This window comes from Pongo abelii, chromosome 19 (assembly GCF_028885655.2).
Source record: "Pongo abelii isolate AG06213 chromosome 19, NHGRI_mPonAbe1-v2.0_pri, whole genome shotgun sequence".
Classification (NCBI taxonomy): Eukaryota; Metazoa; Chordata; class Mammalia; order Primates; family Hominidae; genus Pongo; species Pongo abelii.
In genome coordinates this window covers 50,470,816-50,478,879 of record NC_072004.2, presented here as the reverse complement: position 1 = coordinate 50,478,879, position 8,064 = coordinate 50,470,816, and positions in this window count along the sequence as shown.

The following is an 8,064-nucleotide window of genomic DNA, read 5'->3' as shown; positions in this document are numbered from 1 at the left end:
TTATTATATATTTTTAAAATATTTTAGTTCAACATAATTATAAAGAAGTTTTCAAAATTTTACTTCAACTAGATTACTCCATCTCTTAACAGAATGTAAACATATCTGGAAAGAAACAAAAACACTATGTTCAACATTCCTCACTTTTCAAGCCTCCTTCACTTTCCTCCCTCCCTACTGTCAGCAAATGACATTGTTTCTTTGAGAAAATAGAAACATTGTCCCATGACTACCTCTACCAATCCACTTGCACCTGAACCCGAAGCTCCTACTGCTATGAATGAGCTGTCCATGTTCCTCTCTATGGGTAGCCTCTCTACTTGTGTACTGGATTCCATTTCCCTCTCTGTTCTTGCACCGTCCCCTAGTCCCCCATATCAATTCTTCTCGCCTAAAGAACCATCCTTATCAGCATACAAACTTGCAGTAACAATTCCTATCATTAATACAAAAAATCCTTCTCCCTCAGCCCCATTCCCATATTCCCTTCTAGCTACTGCCCCATTTCTCTGTTCTCCTTTATAACTACACTTCTCTCAGTTACCATTCTCTCTTGAGCCACCTTCAATCTGACTTTTATTTCCACCTCTTTCTTCAATCAGCTCTCATTAAAGCCACTAAAAAAGTAAATGTCTTCCGGCCGGGCGCGGTGGCTCACGCCTGTAATCTCAGCACTTTGAGAGGCCAAGGCAGGCAGATCACGAGGTCAGGAGATCGAGACCATCCTGGCTAACACGGTGAAACACCGTCTCTACTAAAAATACAAAAAAATTAGCCGGGCCTGGTGGCAGGCGCCTGTAGTCCCAGCTACTCGGGAGGCTGAGGCAGGAGAATGGCGTGAACCCGGGAGGCGGAGCTTGCAGTGAACCGAGATCGCGCCACTGCACTCCAGCCTGGGTGACAGAGCGAGACTCCATCTCAAAAAAGAAAAAAAAAGTAAATGTTTTCCAAATATAACAATCAAGTCTCAGTTCATAGCAATGTACTCAAACTTTCAGCAGCATGTGGCACAGCTGATTATTGTCTCCTTGAAATACTTTCTTCTTTTGGCTTCTGGGACACCACTCTCCCTTGGCTTTAATGCCTCCTTGACTGTCCCCTTCTCACTCCCTTTTGCTGAATCCACCTCATCTTTTCAAACTCTAAACATCCAAGTTCCCAGGGATCATGCTTTAAACTTCCTTTACTATATTCACTTCCTAGATGGTCTTATTAACTCATGACTTTAAGTCATTTATACACTAATGATTCTCAAATACATACTTCTAATGCAGACCTCTATTCTGAACTCGAGACACATCTCTCCAAATTCCTATTCAACATCTCCACATGGATGCCTAATAGACATCTCAAACATAACATTCTCAAACTGAACTCTTGATTTATCTCCCCAAATCTGCTGCTCCTAGTCTTCTCCGTCTCAAGAAACAGCACCTCCACTTTTCCTGCTGATCATGAAAAAGCCCAAGAGATATCCCTGACCGCTCTGTTTCTGTCATGTCCTATGTTGAACCCTCAACAAATCCTATTGCCCTTTCCTTCTAAGTACACCCTAATCCAAACCATTTTCATTTCTCACTTGTACTATACCAACTTTCCTAACTGGTCTCTGGTTTCTGCCCTTGGCCCTCTTTTACCTCCCAATCAGCTGTTTTGTGTGTATTCCCCACACAAAAACCACAGATAACCTTCTGAAGTATAAACCAAGAACTTGTTATCTATCCTCAGCAATGGTAGGCTAACTGAGATCAGTCCTACTGTCAAAAACAACTAAACATGACGGCTTAAAAGCAAAAAAACCTTAGCAACATTGAAGAGCTATAAGATAGTATATAATCACGAGGCCAAAACTGAAATAAAACAGAAACTCCAACAGGTAAGTAGAGAACTGCAGGAACGGTAGGTTCTTTTATCTTAAAGTCATTTGACAATCCAGGCAAATCTGAACTTTGGTTTCAATGTCTTCACAATGAGAAGAAAACAGAATTAAAAGCCCAGAGCTCATCCAAGGTGGAGTGCTTACAGGAGACCCTCTTCACATTAAGTTGGAACCACAAAGGGCTACATACTCAGGATTATCCAGAAGGAAGAGCTAGAAATAATCAGCCCTCACATGGACTTACAGTCGGAATTCATATCAAATGGATAATCCCAAAAACCTCAAGCTGTGAATTTAATTTAAAGTAGTCCCTAGGGAGGCAACAAATGCAAATCCTCTCTGCAGAAAGGCAGCTTCATTCTAGGTCTCAAATTATTTCTACCAATACATTTTTCAAGCACAATGAATGGCACATATGAACACAAAGCATGATGAGTAAAATACAATAAACACCAGAAAGGGACAAGTCAAAACTGTAGATGTTATAATTATCAAACATGAACTATGTGTTTAAAGAAACAAAAAAGGGCAAGTTTGGAAAGATTTGCAAGGGATAGAACACCATAAAAAGTAACATGGCAGATTTAAGAAAGAACCAAATAGAACTTCTATAAATAGTAAATAAGGATATCCACACATATACACACAGATATAAAAAATTCAAGAAAACAACAGACATACATCCATATGTCTAATAAAAGAATATTACAATGTTTATAGCAGCACTATTAATAATGGGCAGAAAATGCAAACTACCTAATGCCAATCAACAGCAGAATGAATAAACTGTGGTATATTAACACAAGAAAATACTAAATAGCAAAGAGAATGACCAATCTACTAATCACACAAAATACAAATGAGTCTCACAAACAACGCTAAAAGAAAAAGGTCAGAAACAAAGAGTACCTACCGTATGATTCCTTATACAAGTACAAAACATATAACAATCTATGCTGCAGAAATTCAGATTACTCTAGAAGAAATATGGTTGAAAGGAAGCAAAAGAGGGGCTTTTAAGGTACTAGTAGTTCTGTTTCTTGTAAATTGCTGATTACATGGATATATTTGGAAAATTAATCAAGCCATATTGCTATGATAGTTGCATTTTTCAGTGTGTGTTACACTTCATTAGAAAGTTTATTTTTAAATCCAGGGATTGGTTTTAGAGTAGACATTGTTTAAGAGAAAATTAGCAAACAACAAAATGTATCACTAGAAATTATCCAGAATGCAACACAAAAGACAACAAGACAAAAAGTATGTAAAAAACTAAGTTAAGAACATCAAGCATACATTTAACTGGAGAAGGAGAAGAAGGGATGAACAAAAGAAATGTTTAAACAGATAATGGATGGAAATTTTCCAGAATCAGATAAACGATAACACTCAAAAAGCCAGAAAACGCCAACCAGAATAAACAAAAAGAAATCCATACCTAGCTACATCATAGTAAAAGTATACAATACCAAAGACAAAGAGAAATATCTTAAAATCACCTAGGTAAATAAGGGACTCATGGCTGTAAAGGACTCATGGCTAATTTCTGTACAGCAATAATGAAAGCTAGAAACAACAGAACAATATCTTCAATCAGCTGAAAGAAACTAACTGCCAACCTAGTAAACACACAATGAAAGTATCAAAGAATAAAGATAAAGGCATTTTCAGGCAAAGAAAAACTGAAAGTATGCCTCCAACAAACTATCACTGAGGAAAATCTACAGGATGAACTTTAGGAAGAAGAAAAGCAATCCCAAATGGAAGGCTGAGATGCAAAAAGCTACACAGATGGCTGGGCACGGTGGCTCACACCTGTAATCCCAGCACTTTGGGAGGCCGAGGTAGGTGGATTGCTTGACGTCAGGAGTTCAAGACCAGCCTGGCCAACATGGTGAAACCACTTCTCTACTAAAATACAAAAAATTAGCTGGGTGTGGTGGTGCACGCCTGTAGTCCCAGCTACTCGGAAGGCTGAGGGAATCACTTGAACCTGGGAGGCAGAAGTTGCAGTGAGCCGAGATCAAGCCACTGCACTCCAGCCTGGCGACAGTGACACTTGTCTCAAAAAAAAAAAAAAAAAAAAAGAAGAAAAATAAGTACGGATAAGTAGAAAGTATAAAACAAGATGGCAAACTTTTTAATTTGCTTTTTTTTATTGTAATAGGTTTTTGGGGAACAGGCAGTGTTTGGTTACATGACTAAGTTCTTTAGTGGTGATTTCGGAGATTTTGGTGTACCCATCACCCAAGCAGTGTAGACTGCCCCCAGTGTGTAGTCTTCTATCTCTCACCCCATTCCCATCCTTTCCCCCAAGTCCCCAAAGTTCATTGTGTATCATTCTGATCCCTTTGTGTCCTCATAGCTTAACTTCCTTTTATTTATTTGTTTGGTTGGTTGGCTTTTTTTTTTTTTTTGAGACAGAGTCTTGCTCTGTCACCCAGGCTGGAGTGCAGTGGTTCACTCTTGGCTCACTGCAACCTCTACATCCTGGGATTAAGCAATTCTCATGCCTCAGCCTCCCAAGTAGCTGGGATTACAGGCATGCATCACCACTCCTGACTAGTGTTTTGTATTTTTAGTAGAGACAGGTTTTCACCACATTGATCAGGCTGGGCTTGAACTCCTGGCCTCAAGTGATCCGCCCGCCTTGGCTGCTTCCCAAAGTTCTGGGATTACAGGTGTGAGCCAGTGCACCTGGTCTATTTATTCTTTATAGAGACAGGATCTCCCTATGTTGCCCAGGATGGTCTCTAACTCTTAGTCTAAAGGAATCCTCCTACCTCAGCCTCTCAAAGTGCCAGGATTACAGTCATGAGCCAGCACCCCTGGCCAGTGGCCAGTTTTTGTACAATTTAAATCATTGGATCCTATTTTTATATTTTTGACTGCTAATATTTTTCTTCCATTACATGCATTAACTCATCATTTCACTGACATGTTTTGTTAAAATTACCTTTTAATAAGTTTTCAGAAATGTGAAGATTGTGGCAACAAAGGGATTTGTGAACTTTTTTGGGGTAGAAGCTTGTATTCTTCAGAGCCAAGGAAGCATTCATTTTAGAAAGCTACAGTTTCCATAGAGAGTAGTTAGCAGATAATGAGTATATCATATGTATATGTATATATATATATGTTTTAAATAGTCCTTCTTTATTGGATAGCCCTGAAGTACAGAGTGTTTATAAGTATAGGAAGGATGATCATAGGCCAAAGAAACAAACAAAAACATCAAAAAACATGATGTTATCTAATTGTAAGATTAAAGCTAATGGAAGTCTTAGAAATTGCTAACCTGTCTCCCCCTTATTATTTTCCAAAAGTAATAGTAGTGGATAGCAATTAAGTTTGTATCAGTATATTTAGCATCTGTGTAAAAGATTTTTTTTTTTTTTTTTGAGACGGAGTCTCACTCTGTGGCCCAGGCTGGAGTGCAGTGGCTCGATCTCAGCTCACTGCAATCTCCACCTCCTGGGTTCAAGAGATCCTCCTGCCTCGACCTCCCAAGTAGCTGGGACTACAGGCCAGGATGGTCTCAATCTCCTGACCTGAGCCACCGTGCCTGGCCAGAACTTTTTTTTTTTTTTTGAGATGGAGTCTCGTTCTGTCACCCAGGCTGGAGTGCAGTGCTGAGATCTCAGCTTACTGCAACCTTCGCCTCCCAGGTTCAGGCAATTCTCCTGCCTCAGCCCCCCGAGTAGTTGGGATTACAGGCATCCACTACCACACCCAACTAATTTTTTTTTTTTTAAGGCAGATTCTCACTCCATCACTCAGGTTGGAGTGCAGTGGTGTGATCTTGGCCCAGTGCACCCTCTCTGCCTCCCAGGTTTAAGCGATTCTCGTCACACCTCAGCCTCCTGAGTAGCTGGGATTATAGGCGGGACCACCATGCCTGTCTAATTTTTGTATTTTTAGTAGAGATGGGGTTTTGCCATGTTGGCCAGGCTGGGCTTGAACTCCTGACCTCGAGTGATCCAGCGGCCTTAGGCTCCCAAAGTGCTGGGATTCCAGGTGTAAGCCACTGCACCTGGCCAAGTAAAAGATATTTTTGAAAGCACTAAATATTCTTTATGAGTTTTAAGACTCCCAGAAAGGAGGTTTCAGGTAAATAGGGAAGCTAAACATTTCATCTATCTGCCCATTCATCTTGTCCTCATTTCTGGCATGTCCTCTTATAGGTACCAGGTCTGTATGGTGGATAAACGTGCATCAATCGGTGATTGTTAAACAGTAATACGTGCAAGGATTTTCGAGGTACAGTGAATGTCCACGTAACCTTTAACAGGACTGAGGAAAGAGGGAGGAGGTATCTTAGAAAAGGTCGCAGTTTTTCGTAAGAGTAAGAAACCTCCAGGTGCTGGCTGTGAAGAGGGGAAAGGAAGGAGAATGTGAGTGGCTGTTAATTTTACAGATTGAAGGAACAAAAGCTTTGAAGGGGGAAATAACAAGGAGAGTGGTGAGCAGGGGAGGGGATTTGGGATGGTGGCAGGGAGAAGGATGGTATTGTTAGGGCCCTGAATGCACTAGGCAAAATGCTGAGAGGGACTGTCAAGGGTCAGATGTTCAAGCACCTCATGCATCATGTTAAGGAGCCTAAGTTTATCCCTATTGATGTGTTTTTGTGTTCAGAAAGGATATGCTTAGGTCTGTCATTCTAATGGATCGGGGGAAGGAGGATTGGGAGATGGAAGATATAAGGGACAAGAGACCTAGAATCTATTTAGACTCTGACAGTGTCCCAGACACTGGAATGAGGATCTGAAGTAGTAGGAACAATGGGGCAGAGACATTCGGTAATATATAAGAGCTTCAGCTGACCAGCCTGGTTATCAGTTTAATGTGACAGAGAAGAGGGAGGAAGAAATATCAGAATGGGATTTCCGTTTCAAGAATATAAGTACTAGGCTCATCACCACCACATGAGATAGAAAACACATACACACACACACACACACACACACACACACACACAGTGAGTTAATTGAAACATTTCTTATAATGAAGAGATAGACACTAAGTTTTAAATTCCTGGCTTATGATCATGGAATGTTTGTAAAACAAGTCTTGTGTCTACAAATTGTTCACTGGCATATATTAACAAGATGATAATAAGGCCCCCAGATATTCACATTTGTACAAAAGCATTGAATATATTTGCATTTGTCTATATCTAATAAATGTTTATTTTTGTTTGGCACTTTATACTAGTTACTTAGATGAGTGCTTAAATTAATTTTTTTTCTGGAGAATTGAATTATTTTGGAAAGCAAAATCTTCCATTTTTATCTGTAAAAAAGTTATTTTGCTCTTTTTGATAATGTCAGCTGATTCTCATTTTGAAATTTCCTATTTGACTTCTGTCTGTTGTCTTTGTGTGCTCTCTCTCTCCAGCCCCTTCTCCCCAACCCTAGTTACACATTCTCTCACACTTGCTATTCTCTTTTTCTCAGGAATAGTAAATGATTCTTCATTATATTTGTTTCTTGTGGTCCCTCCGCCCCTTCCCCTCCCCTCTTCTTTTTTTCCAACATGGTCTCACTGTTCCCCAGGCTGGAGTGCAGTGGTGCAATTACAGCTCACTGTAGCTTCGACCTCCCAGCCTCAAGTGATCCTCCCACCTCAGCCTCCTGAGTAGCTGCAACTACAGGCTTGCACCATGATGTCTGGCTACCTTTGTTTTTATTTTTTGTAGAGATGGGATCTCACTATGTTTCCTAGGCTGGTCTTGAACTCCTGGATTCAGACAACCCCCATGCCCTGACCTCCCAAAGTGTTGGAATTACAAGCATGAGCCACCATGCCTGGCCTCTTTGTATCCTTTGTGCTTGTCAACTTTATATATTATTTGTTTTCTTGATCTCAACAATTCCAAGACTCAAAGGCCTATTTATTTGATAAAGACTGTGGAAGAATGGCACTATAATACCTCTCATTGTTATTTCTTTTCTCTTAGTTACCAAAGCCAGCAAACATTCCAATCTAAACTTTTGGAAATGGGAGTGTATAGTAGCTAACTTAAAATTGTTCATGAGATTAAAATCTATAATCTCACTTACCAACATTGCCTATCTCAGTGCTTTTCTTTTTGTAATATTTATTTATTTAGAAACACAGTCTTAGTCCATCACCCCGGGGTGGAGTGCAGTGGACAATTATGGCTCACAATAGCCTCAAACTCCTGG